The sequence below is a fragment of the Oncorhynchus masou genome, chromosome 9 (assembly GCF_036934945.1).
Source record: "Oncorhynchus masou masou isolate Uvic2021 chromosome 9, UVic_Omas_1.1, whole genome shotgun sequence".
In the NCBI taxonomy this organism is placed as follows: Eukaryota; Metazoa; Chordata; class Actinopteri; order Salmoniformes; family Salmonidae; genus Oncorhynchus; species Oncorhynchus masou.
Window position 1 is genome coordinate 71,222,509 of NC_088220.1, and position 17,409 is coordinate 71,239,917.

The 17,409-nt window shown below is 47.7% G+C and overlaps 1 pseudogene; it reads left to right on the forward strand.

Moving 5' to 3' along the window:
* Positions 1 to 17,409, forward strand: part of LOC135546574 (RNA-binding protein Musashi homolog 2-like) — a 380,840-nt pseudogene that overhangs the window by 333,028 nt on the left and 30,403 nt on the right.

Below are 17,409 nucleotides of genomic sequence, written 5' to 3' on the forward strand. Positions count from 1 at the left end.
CTGTTGGGGAGAGGAATGGAGACAGAGACAGAGAGAGTGAGGAGGAGAGGGTAAGGACTGTTGGGGAGAGGAAAGGAGACAGAGTTAGTGAGGAGGAGAGGGTAAGGGCTGTTGTGGTGAGGAAAGGAGACAGAGACAGAGAGAGTAAGGAGGAGAGGGTAAGGGCTGTTGGGCTGAGGAAATGAGACAGAGACAGAGAGAGTGAGGAGGAGAGGGTAAGGGCTGTTAGGGTGAGGAAAGGAGACAGAGACAGAGAGAGTGAGGAGGAGAGGGTAAGGGCTGTTGGGGTAAGGAAAATAGAGAGAGAGTGAGGGAAGGAGACCGAGTTAGTGAGGAGGAGAGGGTAAGGGAGGGAGTGAGTGAGAGATTGAGGAGGAGAGGGTAAGGGAGGGAGTGAGTGAGAGAGTGAGGAGGAGAGGGTAAGGGCTGTTGTGGTGAGGAAAGGAGACAGAGACAGAGAGAGTAAGGAGGAGAGGGTAAGGGCTGTTAGGGTGAGGAAGGAGACAGAGACAGAGAGTGAGGAGGAGAGGGTAAGGGCTGTTGGGGTGAGGAAAGGAGACAGAGAGAGTGAGGAGGAGAGGGTAAGGGCTGTTAGGGTGAGGAAGGAGACAAAGACAGAGAGTGAGGAGGAGAGGGTAAGGGCTGTTGTTGTGAGGAAAGGAGACAGAGAGAGTGAGGAGGAGAGGGTAAGGGCTGTTGGGGTTAGGAAAGAGACAGAGAGAGTGAGGAGGAGAGGGTAAGGGCTGTTGGGGTGAGGAAAGGAGACAGAGAGAGTGAGGAGGAGAGGGTAAGGGCTGTTAGGGTGAGGAAGGAGACAAAGACAGAGAGTGAGGAGGAGAGGGTAAGGGCTGTTGTTGTGAGGAAAGGAGACAGAGAGAGTGAGGAGGAGAGGGTAAGGGCTGTTGGGGTGAGGAAAGAGACAGAGAGAGTGAGGAGGAGAGGGTAAGGGCTGTTTGTGTGAGGAAAGGAAACAGAGAGAGTGAGGAGGAGAGGGTAAGGGCTGTTGGGTGAGGGAAGGAGACAGAGACAGAGAGAGTGAGGAGGAGAGGGTAAGGGCTGTTGGGGTGAGGGAAGGAGACAGACACAGAGAGAGTGAGGAGGAGAGGGTAAGGGCTGTTGGGGTGAGGGAAGGAGACAGAGTTATTGAGGAGTAGAGGGTTAGGGCTGTTGGGGTGAGGGAAGGAGACAGAGTCAGTGAGGAGGAGAGGGTAAGGGCTGTTTGGGTGAGGAAAGGAAACAGAGACAGAGAGCGTGAGGAGTAGACGGTAAGGGTTGTTGGGGTGAGGAAAGGAGACAGAGTTAGTGAGGAGGAGAGGGTAAGGGCTGTTGGGGTGAGGGAAGGAGACAGAGACAGAGTTAGTGAGGAGGATAGGGTATGTCTAGCCATAGCACATAACATGCCCATTCGTAAATCTAGCCCTGTACTCAACATGTCCCCCAGGTCCTCTCCTCATAGCCTGCTATGTGCTATGGCTAGACAGCTGTTCCTGTTACTTAGCCCGTTAACAACCATTGGAACATAGTTCAGCCTGCGGATGATGTCCCAGAATACCTTGTCCCAGAGAACTGCCATGCTGTCATAGTTTAAAATAGATTCTAAATCACAATTGTCTGACCTTTCTCCCTCACAGCCCTGGTGTGGTTTTAGTCATCAGGAAGAATATGCTCATACTTCCTGTTTGCACTCAATGAGCAATGTCGCAGAGGTCTCTGCAGTGCTGCGCCATTCATTCTCATTTGGGCTGCAAGAGCACCACCTCCTGTGTGTGTGTGTGTGTGTGTGTGTGTGTGTGTGTGTGTGTGTGTGTGTGTGTGTGTGTGTGTGTGTGTGTGTGTGTGTGTGTGTGTGTGTGTGTGTGTGTGTGTGTGTGTGTGTGTGTGTGTGTGACAGAGAGAGAGGATGGAGAGTGGATGGATAATAGAGAGAGAGGGGACTGGAGAAGAGAGAAAGAGAGGACTGTAGAAGAGAGAGAGAGAGGACTGGAGAAGAGAAAGAGGACTGGAGGAGAGAGAGAGAGAGGACTGGAGAAGAGAGAGAGAGAGGACTGAAGCAGAGAGAGAGGACTAGAGAGAGAGAGGGAGAGGACTGGAGAAGAAAGAGAGAGGACTGAAGAAGAAAGAGAGAGAGGGAGGACTGGAGGAGAGAGAGAGAGGACTGGAGAAGAGAGAGAGAGAGAGGGCTGGATGAGAGAGAGAGAGAAAGAGAGAGAGAGAGAGAGGACTAGAGAAGAGAGAGAGAGAGGACTGGAGAGAGAGAGAGAGGGCTGGAGGAGAGAGAGAGGACTGGACAAGAGAGAGAGGGCTGGATAAGAGAGAGAGAGAGGACTAGAGAAGAGAGAAAGGGCTGGAGGAGAGAGAGAGAGAGAGAGGACTAGAGAAGAGAGAGAGAGAGGACTGGAGGAGAGAGAGAGGACTGGAGAAGAGAGAGAGGACTGGATAAGAGAGAGAGAGAGAGGGGACTAGAGAAGAGAGAGAGAGAGGGCTGGAGAAGAGAGAGAGAGAGGACTAGAGAAGAGATAGCGAGAGAGAGGAATGGAGAAGAGAGAGAGAGAGAGGGCTGGATAAGAGAGAGAGAGGACTGGAGAAGAGAGAGAGAGAGAGGCCTGTAGGAGAGAGAGAGAAAGGACTGGAGAAGAGAGAGAGAGGACTGGAGAAGAGAGAGAGAGGGGACTGGAGAAGAGAGAGATAGAGGACTGGAGAAGAGAGAGAGAGAGAGGACTAGAGAAGATAGAGAGAGAGAGGACTAGAGAAGAGAGGGAGAGAGAGAGGACGAGAGAGAGGGAGAGAGAGAGGATTGGAGAAGAGAGAGAGAGGACGAAGAAGAGAGAGAGAGAGGACTGGAGAAGAGAGAGAGAGGACGGAGAAGAGAGAGAGAGGACGGAGAAGAGAGAGAGAGAGGACTGGAGAAGCGTGAGAGAGAGGACTGGAGAAGAGAGAGAGGACGGAGAAGAGAGAGAGAGAAGAGAGAGAGAGAGGATGGAGAAGAGAGAGAGAGGACGGAGAAGCGAGAGAGGACGGAGAAGAGAGAGAGGACTGGAGAAGAGAGGACTGGAGAAGAGAGAGAGAGAGGGCTGGAGAAGAGAGAGAGAAGACTGGAGGAGAGAGAGGGGACTGGTAAAGAGAGAGACAGTGGACTGGAGGAGAGACAGAGGACTGAGGAAGAGAGAGAGAGAGGATGGAGAAGAGAGAGAGAGAACTGGAGAAGAGAGAGAGAGAGGACTGAAGAAGAGAGAGAGAGGACTGGAGAAGAAAGAGAGAGGGGACTGGCGAAGAGAGAGAGAGAGAGAGGACTGGAGAAGAAAGAGAGAGAGGACTGAAGAAGAAAGAGAGAGAGAAAGGACTAGAGGAGAGAGAGAGAGAGGGCTGGAGGGGAGAGAGAGAGAGAGAGGATGGAGAAGTGAGAGAGAGGACTAGAGAAGAGAGAGAGGACTGAAGAGGAGAGAGAGAGAGAGAACTGGAGAAGAGAGAGATAGAGGACTGGAGAAGATAGAGAGTGGACTAGAGAAGAGAGAGAGAGAGAGGGAGAGAGAGAGGATTGGAGAAGAGAGAGGACGGAGAAGAGAGAGAGAGGACTGGAGAAGAGAGAGAGAGAGAGAGGACGGAGAAGAGAGAGAGAGGACGGATAAGAGAGAGAGAGAGAGGACTGGAGAAGAGAGAGAGAGTGAGGACTGGAGAAGAGAGAGAGAGAGGACGGAGAAGCGAGAGAGAGAGAGGACGGAGAAGCGAGAGAGAGAGGACAGAGAAGAGAGAGAGAGAGAGGACGGAGAAGCGAGAGAGGACTGGAGAAGAGAGAGAGGACTGGAGAAGAGAGAGAGAGGACTGGAGAAGAGAGAGAGAGGACTGGAGAAGAGAGAGGGCTGGAGAAGAGAGAGAGAGGACTGGAGAAGAAAGAGAGAGAGAGAGGACTGGAGAAGAGAGAGAGAGGGCTGGAAAAGAGAGAGAGAGAGAACTGGAGAAGAGAGAGAGAGAGGACTGAAGAAGAGAGAGAGAGGACTGGAGAAGAAAGAGAGAGGACTGGAGAAGAAAGAGAGAGGGGACTGGCGGAGAGAGAGAGGACTGGAGAAGAAAGAGAGAGAAAGGACTAGAGGAGAGAGAGAGAGAGGGCTGGAGGGGGGAGAGAGAGAGAGGGCTGGAGAAGTGAGAGAGAGGACTAGAGAAGAGAGAGAGAGAGTGGACTGGAGAAGAGAGAGCGAGAGGACTGGAGAAGAGAGAGAGGACTGGAGAAGAGAGAAAGAGAGGACTAGAGAGAGAGAGAGAGGACTGAAGAGGAGAGAGAGAGAGAGGACTGGAGAAGATAGAGAGAGGACTAGAGAAGAGAGAGAGAGAGGGAGAGAGAGAGGATTGGAGAAGAGAGAGGACAGAGAAGAGAGAGAGAGGACAGAGAAGAGAGAGAGAGAGAGGACTGGAGAAGAGAGAGAGAGAGGACAGAGAAGAGAGAGAGAGGACGGAGAAGAGAGAGAGAGAGAGGTCTGGAGAAGAGAGAGAGAGAGGACTGGAAAAGAGAGAGAGAGAGGGCGGAGAAGCGAGAGAGAGAGAGGACGGAGAAGCGAGAGAGAGAGAGGACGGAGAAGAGAGAGAGAGAGGACGGAGAAGCGAGAGAGGACTGGAGAAGAGAGAGAGAGGACTTGAGAAGAGAGAGAGAGGGCTGGAGAAGAGAGAGAGAGAGGACTGGAGAAGAAAGAGAGAGAGAGAGGACTGTTAAAGAGAGAGAGAGGGGACTGGAGGAGAGAGAGAGAGAGGATGGAGAAGAGAGAGAGGACTTGAGAAGAGAGAGAGAGAGAGAGAGAGGACTGGAGAAGAGAGAACGAGAGGACTGGAGAAGAGAGAGAGGGGACTGGAGAAGAGAGAGAGAGAGGACTAGAGAGAGAGAGGGAGAGAAAGGACTAGAGGAGAGAGAGAGAGGGCTGGAGGAGAGAGAGAGAGGACTAGAGAAGAGAGAGAGAGGGGATGGAGAAGAGAGAGAGAGGACTAGAGAAGAGAGAAAGAGGGGACTGGCGAAGAGAGAGAGAGAGTGAGGACTGGAGAAGAAAGAGAGAGAGGACTGAAGAAGAAAGAGAGAGAGAAAGGACTAGAGGAGAGAGAGAGAGAGAGGGCTGGAGGAGAGAGAGAGGACTAGAGAAGAGAGAGAGAGGGGATGGAGAAGAGAGAGAGAGGACTAGAGAAGAGAGAGAGAGGAGCCCTTGAATTGAATTGAGAGGACTGGAGAAGAGAGAGCGAGAGGACTGGAGAAGAGAGAGAGGACTGGAGAAGAGAGAGAGAGGACTAGAGAGAGAGGACTGGAGAAGAGAGAGAGAGAACTGGAGAAGAGAGAGAGATGACTGAAGAAGAGAGAGAGAGGACTAGAGAGAGAGAGGACTGGAGAAGAGAGAGAAAGGACTGGAGAAGAAAGAGAGAGGGGACTGATGAAGAGAGAGAGAGAGGACTGGAGAAGAAACAGAGAGAGGACTGAAGAAGAAAGAGAGAGAGAGGACTAGAGGAGAGAGAGGACTGGAGAAGAGAGCGAGAGAGAGGGGGCTGGAGGAGAGAGAGAGTGAGAGGACTAGAGAAGAGAGAGAGGACTGGAGAGAAAGAGAGAGGGCTGGAGGGGAGAGAGAGGACTGGAGAAGAGAGAGAGAGGACTGGATAATAGAGAGATAGAGGACTGGATAATAGAGAGATAGAGGACTAGAGAAGAGAGAGAGAGGACGAGAGAGAGAGAGAGAGAGAGGATTGGAGAAGAGAGTGGGAGAGAGGACTAGAGAAGGGAGAGAGAGAGAGGACTGGAGAAGAGAGACAGAGGACTGGAGAAGAGAGAGAGGGGGGACTGGCGAAGAGAGAGAGAGAGAGAGGACTGAAGAAGAAAGAGAGAGAGAGAACTAGAGAAGAGAGAGAGAGAGAGGACTGGAGAAGAGAGAGAGGGCTGGAGGTGAGAGAGAGGACTGGAGAAGAGAGCGAGAGAGGACTAGAGAAGAGAGAGAGAGAGAGAGGATTGGAGAAGAGAGTGGGAGAGAGGACTAGAGAAGGGAGAGACAGAGAGGACTGGAGAAGAGAGACAGAGGACTGGAGAAGAGAGAGAGAGGGGACTGGCGAAGAGAGAGAGAGAGAGAGGACTGAAGAAGAAAGAGAGAGAGATGACTAGAGAAGAGAGAGAGAGAGAGAGAGAGAGAGGACTGGAGAAGAGAGAGAGAGGGCTGGAAGAGAGAGACAGAGGACTAGAGAAGAGGGAGAGAGAGGACTGGAGAGAGAGAGAGAGAGAGGGGGCTGGAGGAGAGAGAGTGGACTGGAGAAGAGAGAGAGAGAGAGGGAGCTGGAGGAGAGAGAGTGGACTGGGGAAGAAAGAGAGGGTTGGATAGAGAGAGAGAGGGCTACAGAGGAGAGAGAGGACTGTAGGAGAGAGAGAGAGGACTGGAGAAGAGAGAGAGAGGACTGGATAATAGAGAGATAGAGGACTGGATAATAGAGAGATAGAGGACTAGAGAAGAGAGAGAGAGAGGACTAGAGAAGAGAGAGAGAGGACGAGAGAGAGAGAGAGAGAGGATTGGAGAAGAGAGTGGGAGAGAGGACTAGAGAAGGGAGAGAGAGAGAGGACTGGAGAAGAGAGACAGAGGACTGGAGAAGAGAGACAGAGGACTGGAGAAGAGAGAGAGAGAGAGGACTGAAGAAGAAAGAGAGAGAGAGAGAACTAGAGAAGAGAGAGAGAGAGGACTGGAGAAGAGAGAGAGAGGGCTGGAGGAGAGAGAGAGGACTAGAGAAGAGAGAGAGAGGACTGGAGAGAGAGAGAGGGGGCTGGAGGAGAGAGAGAGAGAGGACTGGATAAGAGAGAGAGAGGGCTGGAGAAGAGAGAGAGAGAGGACTAGAGAAGAGAGAGAGAGGACTGGAGAAGAGAGACAGAGGGCTGGAGAGAAAGAGAGAGGGCTGGAGGGGAGAGAGTGGACTGGAGAAGAAAGAGACGGTTGGATAAGAGAGAGCACTAGAGAAGAGAGAGAGAGGGCTAGAGAGGAGAGAGAGGACGGTAGGAGAGAGAGAGAGAGGACTGGAGAAGAGAGATAGAGGACTGGATAATAGAGAGATATAGGACTAGAGAAGAGAGAGAGAGGACTAGAGAAGAGAGAGAGAGAGGACTAGAGAAGAGAGAGAGAGAGAGAGAGAGGATTGGAGAAGAGAGTGGGAGAGAGGACTAGAGAAGGGAGAGACAGAGAGGACTGGAGAAGAGAGACAGAGGACTGGAGAAGAGAGAGAGAGGGGACTGGCGAAGAGAGAGAGAGGACTAGAGAGAGAGAGAGAGAGAGAGAGAGAGAGAGAGAGGGGACTAGAGAAGAGAGAGCACTGTAGAAGAAAGAGAGAGACGACTAGAGAAGAGAGAGAGAGAGGACTGGAGAAGAGAGTGAGATGGCTGGAGGAGCGAGAGAGAGAGGACTAGAGAAGAGAGAGAGAGGACTAGAGAAGAGAGAGAGAGAGGACTGGAAAGAGAGAGGGGGCTGGAGGAGAGAGAGAGGACTGGATAATTGAGAGAGAGGACTGGAGAGAGAGAGGGCTGGAGAAGAGAGAGAGAGGACTAGAGAAGAGAGAGAGAGGGCTGGAGAAGAGAGAGAGAGGACTAGAGAAGAGAGAGAGAGAGGACTGGAGAAGAGAGACAGAGGGCTGGAGAAGAGAGAGAGAGAGGACTAGAGAAGAGAGAGAGAGAGAGATAGGACTGGAGAAGAGAGAGAGAGAGGCCTGGAGGAGAGAGAGAGAGAATACTGGAGAAGAGAGAGAGGACTGGAGAAGAGAGAGAGGACTGGAGAAGAGAGAGAGAGGACTGGAGAAGAGAGAGAGAGAGGACTAAAGAAGAAAGAGAGAGGACTAGAGAAGAGAGAGAGAGAGAGAGAGGGGACTAGAGAAGAGAGAGCACTGGAGAAGAGAGAGAGAGGACTGGAGAAGAGAGACAGAGAGAGGACTAGAGAATAGAGAGTGAGAGAGGACTAGAGAAGACCGAGAGAGAGGACTGGAGAAGAGAGAGAGAGAGAGTGGACTAGAGAAGAGAGAGAGAGAGAGGACTGGAGAAGAGAGACAGAGAGAGGACTAGAGAATAGAGAGTGAGAGAGGACTAGAGAAGACAGAGAGAGAGGCCTGGAGGAGAGAGAGAGAGAATACTGGAGAAGAGAGAGAGGACTGGAGAAGAGAGAGAGGACTAGAGGAGAGAGAGAGGACTTGAGAAGAGAGAGAGAGAGAGGACTGGAGAAGAGCGAGAGAAAGAGAGGACTGGAGAAGAGAGAGATCGAGGACTAGAGAAGAGAAAGAGAGAGAGGACTGGAGAAGAAAGAGAGAGGACTGGAGAAGAGAGAGAGCTGATTGGAGAAGAGAGAGAGAGGACTGGAGGAGAGAGAGATCGAGGACTAGAGAAGAGAGAGAGAGAGAGAGAGAGAGAGAGAGGACTGGAGAAGAGATAGAGAGGACTGGAGAAGAGAGAGAGAGGACAGAGAAGAGAGGGAGGACTGGAGAAGAGAGATATCGAGGACTAGAGAGAGAGAGAGATAGGACTGGAGAAGAGAGAGAGAGGACTGGAGGTGAGAGAGAGAGGACTGGAGAAGAGAGAGAGAGAGAGAGAGAGAGGACTGGAGAAGAGATAGATAGGACTGGAGAAGAGAGAGAGAGAGGACTGGAGAAGAGAGAGAGAGAGAGAGAGAGAGTACTGGAGAAGGTAGAGAGGGTTGGTATAGACATAGGAGAAACAGGCAGAGTAGTAGGCAAAGAGACAAATGCAACAGGGAGATTTAGGAGTGCTAGTCAAAGAGGAGGATAGGTAGCAGAGTAGAGACGGGTAAACAAGGCAGCACAGACCGTATAGGTCTGGTCCTCTCGGCGTCAACCCAAATGATGGCTTTGTTCCCTGCAGAAACTACCAGCTAAATATATAGAAACCTGCAGAAACTACCAGCTAAATATTGGCTTTTTCTCTCCAGTAATAATGGAGCCATGAAATTGATTTAATGTCGCTGAGGTTCTCCTGGGCGGCGCCTCTGCAGTCTGTGAATACAAAACAATGAACATCCACAGCCGCCCTAAGATCTATTAATTAACCCAGCTAATCCCCAACACCTTATCTCTCTCAACAACTTTGCCCATCGAACAGTAACTTTGGAACACAGAGGCTTCAGGTTGCCGAGACCCAACATTGGCAGTGAAGGAGAAACACAGATTGACACTTTTTTGTCTCGTGAAATATTTGGCACTTGTTGTGAAATGTTTGACTTGATGTCTGAGGAGATTGGAGGGCAGATAGCAAATAATTTGTATGCCTGTGAGAATCCAAGCTCAGTATGAAAACAGTGTGAAAAGCGTACCTGTCCAATCCTACCCCATTGCGCTGCCACAGAGAGAGAGAAAAAAAGGAAGAGGGAGAGAGAGATATTTCTGTTCATCATGGCCTTATCTACCAGCCAGTTTCTCTCTCAGCATGGTCCTCCTCCACATTGACCTCCAGGCCCCTACCCATGTAGTGTCCCTGCAGGAGGGGAACCATCTCATCCTGGACACCACAGTGTTCCTCTTAACCCTCACCACCCCTTAACACAGCCCCTCAGAGCACAGCATTCAGGCCCACTTACCTCCACCAGCTGTCTGATTGTCCTCTTTCCTAGAACCTCTCTTCCACTCGTCCTTTTCGTTCTCTTGTGTCTGCCCTTTCTCCTGGTGGCCTTTTTGGACTGGTCTAGTGAGTGGGCCTGTCTAAAACCAAGGGCAGCACGTCGCTCATTAACTTCCTCCTGCGGACAGATCACTGTCCTATCATACACGCACTGGCGTCTCCCCTCTCAATATTACACATCAACTCAGTCTTTTGTTCAGACTTGTTCCCAATCTCGTCCCAAAGTCCAATTTGTTGATTATATATTAGCATCAAATCAGAGGTTATTAAGTCCCCTAATAGAACAGGATGGGGACTGTCTTTGTTTAGTAAGAGAGAAGAGAAAGAAGCAGAGAGAGAGAGACAAGTGGAATTACATGGTGTCCCTCCTATCTGAAGACAACCATCTGCCAATGTCACTGCTCCATTGTGTCTGGGCCCTCTACCATGAATAGCCCTCTGCAGCCGAAGATGTTTTAATTAGTGAGAGAGATGGTCTGTAATTATATTTATATCATAATAACTATCCACTCTGACTGACTGAGTCCTCGTCCTCCTCGCTGGCTCTTTCATTGTCTCCCTCTATGATGATGATATTTAATTCTAATGTTAGAACACTGCAGATCCCAGTCAATGTGAACATCCAGGCCCTCAATGGGCGAGTAGACAGTATTGGGTGCTGGTCCGTGTTCACACACACACACACACACACACACACACACACACACACACACACACACACACACACACACATACACATACACATACACATACACACATACACATACACACATACACACGCGCACACACACACATACTCATACACATACGCACAGCATCTCTCAGCCATGTCAATGCATGTCCAACTTCACCAACAACCCTTCCCCAATCACTTTATTATCAAAGGCTACAACTGTATTTTTGACAAAAGCAAACTACTTTACTGGTTGCCGTTGCTTATCAAAGCCTAAACAGCAGCTGATTAGTTGACCGACTGCAACTCCCTCTTCTTTGTGTGAGTATATTGAAAGAATAGGTAAACCACAAAGATGTACATTAGAAGGTTATTGTCCAACGTCTACCTATATTGACTGGCCTTGTTTAACTGAGTGCATACTGCATGTAAAGATCTTTGTAGAATGCTGTGGAGACTGTCTTCTTTGTTATATTTGTTTGCAAGTTAAATCATTGACAGGGAAAGAGATAATGAAGAGCAGAAAGGGGCTTGTGTGCTTTCAAACCACAGACAATTGAGCCTCATTGTGTTATGAATATTGGGAACAATGGCGAAACAGAATATGCACGCACTCTCGCACTCTCTCTCTTCTCTTCCTCTCTCTCTTCTCTCTCTTCTTGCTCTCTCTCTCTTATCCTCTCTCCTCTCCTCTATCTATAATCTCCTCAACCTGTGTCCTCCTGCCCCAGCCAACCTCCACCCAAAGGGCAGTCAGAACTAAGCAATGAATCCCAGATGCCCAGACCCATAATAACACCATAAAGCGCTGATAAAACAGGCCGGCAGAGGGATGACAGGTCGACTGAGGCTGGGGCTGAAGCTTGCTCAAGCCTACCCAGAGTCGCCTCTCTTCCACAAATCATCCCACTGTTCCTCCCTCGTTCCCCAGGCTCAGTGGTCCGCCAGGGCTGCAACAGCCGGTCACGCTTTCTGGAGACCAAATTATCCTCCTGATTGATTGAGTTCCAAAGCATAAACCTCGCCGGCTGACAACTGCAGCTGATTCGCTCTCCCGACTTTACGGCTTTCTCTCTCCCCCCCTCCCTCCCTTCCTCTGCACAGAGCGCACAGAGCCGCCGAGATAAATGACTTAAGTGGACGACAAAGTGTGCAAGCGTGTTGCAAATTTCCATATCGGTCTTCATGGTGCATGATGTTTGTTGTGTTTCCAAGTTAACCCTTTATTTCCCATTCTTGAGGATCTGGAAGACTGGTCCCTCCCCCTGATACAGCTAGCCAACTAGAAGATTCCCTCACTCGTCTTTTCCTCATGTTAGAAAATTATGTCACTCGCTAATCCAAAACTAATCCCAGTTACTGGGCACATGGAGAGATACACACACTAAGTCACTCTCTCTCACACGAGTCGACCCCCTCCCCATACACACAGATTATAACATCCACTCTTTCTCACACAACTCCCCCCCCCCACACACACACACACAGTCACACACACTCTCTCTCTCTCTCCCACACACACTGATGCCTTGTCCCCCTCTGTCCCCCAGGCTTCCCAGCGACGGCGTATGGACCGGTGGCAGCGGCAGTGGCGGCAGTGCGTGGCTCAGGTAGGGGGGCCCGTGGAAGAGGTGGCTACATGGCATACCAGCAGAACGCAGGGGCAGGTAAACGCTCTGTCGGTATTCTGTGTGGCTACTGCTACGCTCCATGCTCTGTTCTCACTGGCCGCCGATACTCTTCTCACACCTGCTATATACACACACACACTCTCTTAATAGACAAGACAGGAAATAAAGAGCATAGTAAACTCCCCGTTCTCTCCTCACTTGCCTCTGCACTGGTTAAATTGGACAGAGGATGAGGATAGGACCAGGGTAGCAGTCTCTAGTTGTCTTGATTCAGAGCTACTATACCTGCCAGCTCTGTGTTTGATAGGTAGAAATGCTACCTACTGTAATGTACCTCCACAGTACAATATGTGACTGCAGATCCAGGGAGCAGGATGTTGATTTCTCATGTCGGTTACTCGTATCACTCATACACCTCTTTCAGAGAAGGCTCCTAAACTCGAAATCAGCATGTGCTGATGTGCCTACTGATATCGATTAGTTTACTCAAAAATCTGACTTCCACACAAATCTCAAGTTAGGATACGGCTTGCCCCTATAACACCTTCCAGTCTCTAAATAACCAAGCCAGCATCATGAGTGTCCAGATTCCTGAGTCCTGCTTAAATTGGCTCCCTCGTTGACTTTTTTATTCCCTGGCCATTGATTGGCTAGTGCGATAGCTTAATCAATCACACTGACTTTGTCCACAGACACAGCAATATATAGCTAAATAAACACTGGAGAAAAACAAGCGGCGGGGCTGGAATTGACAGATGGCATTTTGGCTGCGAGGGAAATGATCGGACACTCTAATTGGCTGTCAGAACGCCTGGCCCCTGGAAGCAGTGTGGTGCTGGGCTGCACTCTGACAGTTAGGGTTGGAGGTTCAGCCTAACACACACACCTGATATGAGAAATCAAAAGCAGATACTTTGATGCTGTATGTCCTAGGTGAGTCTGGGGGATGAGGACAGGGGCAAGTATAAAGGCTATGGTGAGACTAGACTGGGTTTATCCTACTTTACTCCATGCAAGTTAGTGCAGGGCTGGCCTAGGCAATACAGCTGGGCTGACCTGAGTGAGAGAGAGCCAGTAACAGAGCTATCCCTTGGCTACAGTACAGTATGTTGCTCCAGCTCTTCCACTGACTGTCTCCTGGATGATTCTGTAACTGTATCACACTCAGGGAGAACCAGAGGGGAAGGCTAAGGTACCAACAGGACCCACAGAGCCCACGTTGCTGACATTTAGATTTGACCTTTCTCTGCAACTTCATCTAGTACTCATTACCAAGAGACATGTGTTTACAAACTCCACTCTGCATAGATCTAGTCTGAAGTGAAGGAGCAGATGGAGTTTTGATATATAGCTGGGTAGCTTACCCACCATGCTAACTGGCTTTTGTGTGATGCTAAAGGATGGCTCTCACAGTAATAATTACATTCTAATGTTGTCCCCTGGCTGAGCCCTTCTGCAATTGGCTCAGGTTCTGTGTGGTCATCTCACAGTTACTGTAACTCACTCACCATCAAGAACAAGACAATTATGTGTTGGAATGTTTTAAAGTGATTCAGCAGATGTTTGCAGATGTAGGTCCTTGAAGCACATCTGTTCAATGCAACTGGTTCTGTTCCCAGAGCAACAAAGCAACAAAGTTAGGAGCAACAAAGTTAGGCTGTTATGACAGATTATTTATTTACTCAAAAGATAACTTGACCTAATCTCAAACATAAGCCATCGCAATATTCAATACTTACAGTTGAAGTAAGAAGTTTACATACACCTTAGCCAAATACATTTCAACTCAGTTTTTCACAATTCCTGACATTTAATCCTAGTAAAAAAAATCCCTGTTTTAGGTCAGTTAGGATCACCACTTTATTTTAAGAATGAGAAATGTCAGAATAATAGTAGAGAGAATGATTTATTTCAGCTTTTATTTCTTTCATCACATTCCCGGTGGGTCAGAAGTTTACATACACTCAATTAGCCATTCCTCCTGACAGAGCTGGTGTAACTGAGTCAGGTTTGTAGACCTCATTCCTCCTGACAGAGCTGGTGTAACTGAGTCAGGTTTGTAGACCTCATTCCTCCTGACAGAGCTGGTGTAACTGAGTCAGGTTTGTAGACCTCATTCCTCCTGACAGAGCTGGTGTAACTGAGTCAGGTTTGTAGACCTCATTCCTCCTGACAGAGCTGGTGTAACTGAGTCAGGTTTGTAGACCTCATTCCTCCTGACAGAGCTGGTGTAACTGAGTCAGGTTTGTAGACCTCATTCCTCCTGACAGAGCTGGTGTAACTGAGTCAGGTTTGTAGACCTCATTCCTCCTGACAGAGCTGGTGTAACTGAGTCAGGTTTGTCGGCCTCCGTGCTTGCACACGCTTTTTCAGTTCTGCCCACAAATTTTCTATAGGATTGAGGTCAGGGCTTTGTGATGGCCATTCCACTCTTGACTTTGTTGTCCTTAAGCCATTTTGCCACAACTTTGGAAGTATGCTTGAGGTCAATGTCCATTTGGAAGACCCATTTGCGACCAAGCTTTAACCTCCTGACTGATGTTTTGAGATGTTGCTTCAATACATCCACATAATTTCCCATCCTCATGAAGCCATCTATTTTGTGAAGTGCACCAGTCCCTCCTGCAGGAAAGCACCCCCACAACATGATGCTGCCACCCCCGTTCTTCACGGTTAGGATGGTGTTCTTCGGCTTGCAAGCCTCCCCCTTTTCCTCCAAACATAACGATGGTCATTATGGCCAAACAGTTCTATTTTTGTTTCATCAGACCAGAGGACATTTCTCAAAAAAATACGATCTTTGTCCCCAACCATAGTCTGGCTTCTTATGGCGGTTTTGGAGCAGTGACTTCTTCTTTGCTGAGAGGCCTTTCAGGTTATGTCGATATAGGACTCATTTCTGAGGTCTTAGCTGATTTATTTTGATTTTCCCATGATGTCAAGCAAAGAGGCACTGAGTTTGAAGGTAGGCCTTGAAATACATCCACAGGTACACCTCCAATTGACTCAAATGATGTCAATTAGCCTATCAGAAGCTGTTAAAGCCATGACATAATTTTCTGATATTTCCCAAGCTGTTTAAAGGCACAGTCAACTTAGTGTACGTAAACGTCTGACCCACTGGAATTGGGATACAGTGAATTATAAGAGAAATAATCTGTCTGTTAAGACATGTTGGAAAAATGACTTGTGTCCTGTACAAAGTAGATGTCCTAACCGACTTGCCAAAACTATATTTTGTTGATAAGAAATTTGTGGAGTGGTTGAAAAACTAATTTGAATGACTCCAACCTCAGTGTATGTGAACTTCCGACTTCAACTGTAACTATGGACATGGGTTTTAAATTACAATTGAAAAAATGAGAGGGTGACAAGGCAGTGAAACCTGAGGAAGATGTTAACACATTATCCATCAAACACACTCCTGGCAGTACAGGATGCCCTCTTTTAGCTCCCCAGGGGTCCCGCAGGCCTACCCAGCCTCTCCCTGACGTGCCCTAGGGCAATATGGTCTAGATTAAAGATGATTTCATCAGATAGTGGGAGCAGTGCTGTAGGGATGTTGGACCTGCTAGTCAGTGGGTCCTGCTGCTAGATTAAAACCCCTCACATAGAACAATAGTATTTAAGACTAGGAATACACCTTTTGATCCACCTGCAAACCTCAAATCTATGATGCCCTTCTTTATCTAGATTAAGATTTCATTATATTATGTTCCCCTTTCAGCAATATATTTCTAAAAGTAAAGTCAGGAACTATTTCATGTCGGAATCAAAAATGTAACCAGGATTCTTTGTTTTTGAAGGTTTTTGTAGATGAGCACAGTCTTCTTATGGAACACAGCCTACTTCAAAGTGATCCAGTGCAGAAAACCAGCAGTGTAGATCAAACTCAAACCAAAGGTGCTGTTGGTAGACAGTAGAAACGTCTGTGAGAAACATAGTGAAAGAAACACACTCAGACACACACACACACACACACACACACACACACACACACACACACACACACACACTCAGTGTTTGTATTTGTATTTATTAGGGATCCCCATTATTTCCTACCAAGGCAGCAGCTACTCTTCCTGGGGTCCAAACACATTGAAGCACTTACATAACATATAAAACAAAAGATAAAACAGTACATCATCTAACATTATTACACCACTACATATCTACAATACTAAATGTATAATACCACCATACAAAAATATTAGAAAACCAGTAAAAAAACGTTGTGCTTAGAGGGGCGGCAGGGTAGCCTAGTGGTTAGAGCGTTGGGCTAGTAACCGGAAGGTTGCAAGTTCAAACCCCAGAGCTGTGGTACGAATCTGTTAACCCACTGTTCCTAGGCAGTCATTGTAAATAAGAATTTGTTCTTATAACTGACTTGCCTAGTTAAATAAAGGTCAATTAAAAAGGTGCACCGGTAAAGGGTCATACATACAGATAGAAGCAATGGAAGCAATGGTATACATACAGATAGAAGCAATGGTAGCAATGGTATACATACAGATAGAAGCAATGGAAGCAATGGTATACATACAGATAGAAGCAATGGTAGCAATGGTATACATACAGATAGTAGCAATGGTATACATACAGATAGAAGCAATGGAAGCAATGGTATACATACAGATAGAAGCAATGGTAGCAATGGTATACATACAGATAGAAGCAATGGAAGCAATGGTATACATACAGATAGAAGCAATGGTAGCAATGGTATACATACAGATAGTAGCAATGGTATACATACAGATAGAAGCAATGGAAGCAATGGTATACATACAGATGGTAGCAATGGTATACATACAGATAGAAGCAATGGAAGCAATGGTATACATACAGATAGAAGCAATGGTAGCAATGGTATACATACAGATAGAAGCAATGGTATACATACAGATAGAAGCAATGGAAGCAATGGTATACATACAGATAGAAGCAATGGTAGCAATGGTATACATACAGATAGAAGCAATGGAAGCAATGGTATACATACAGATGGTAGCAATGGTATACATACATACAGATAGAAGCAATGGAATCAATGGTATACATACAGATAGAAGCAATGGTATACATACAGATAGAAGCAATGGTAGCAATGGTATACATACAGATAGAAGCAATGGAAGCAATGGTATACATACAGATAGAAGCAATGGTAGCAATGGTATACATACAGATAGTAGCAATGGTATACATACAGATAGAAGCAATGGAAGCAATGGTATACATACAGATAGAAGCAATGGTAGCAATGGTATACATACAGATAGAAGCAATGGAAGCAATGGTATACATACAGATAGAAGCAATGGTAGCAATGGTATACATACAGATAGAAGCAATGGAAGCAATGGTATACATACAGATAGAAGCAATGGTAGCAATACATACAGATAGAAGCAATGGTATACATACAGATAGAAGCAATGGTATACATACAGATAGAAGCAATGGTAGCAATGGTATACATACAGATAGAAGCAATG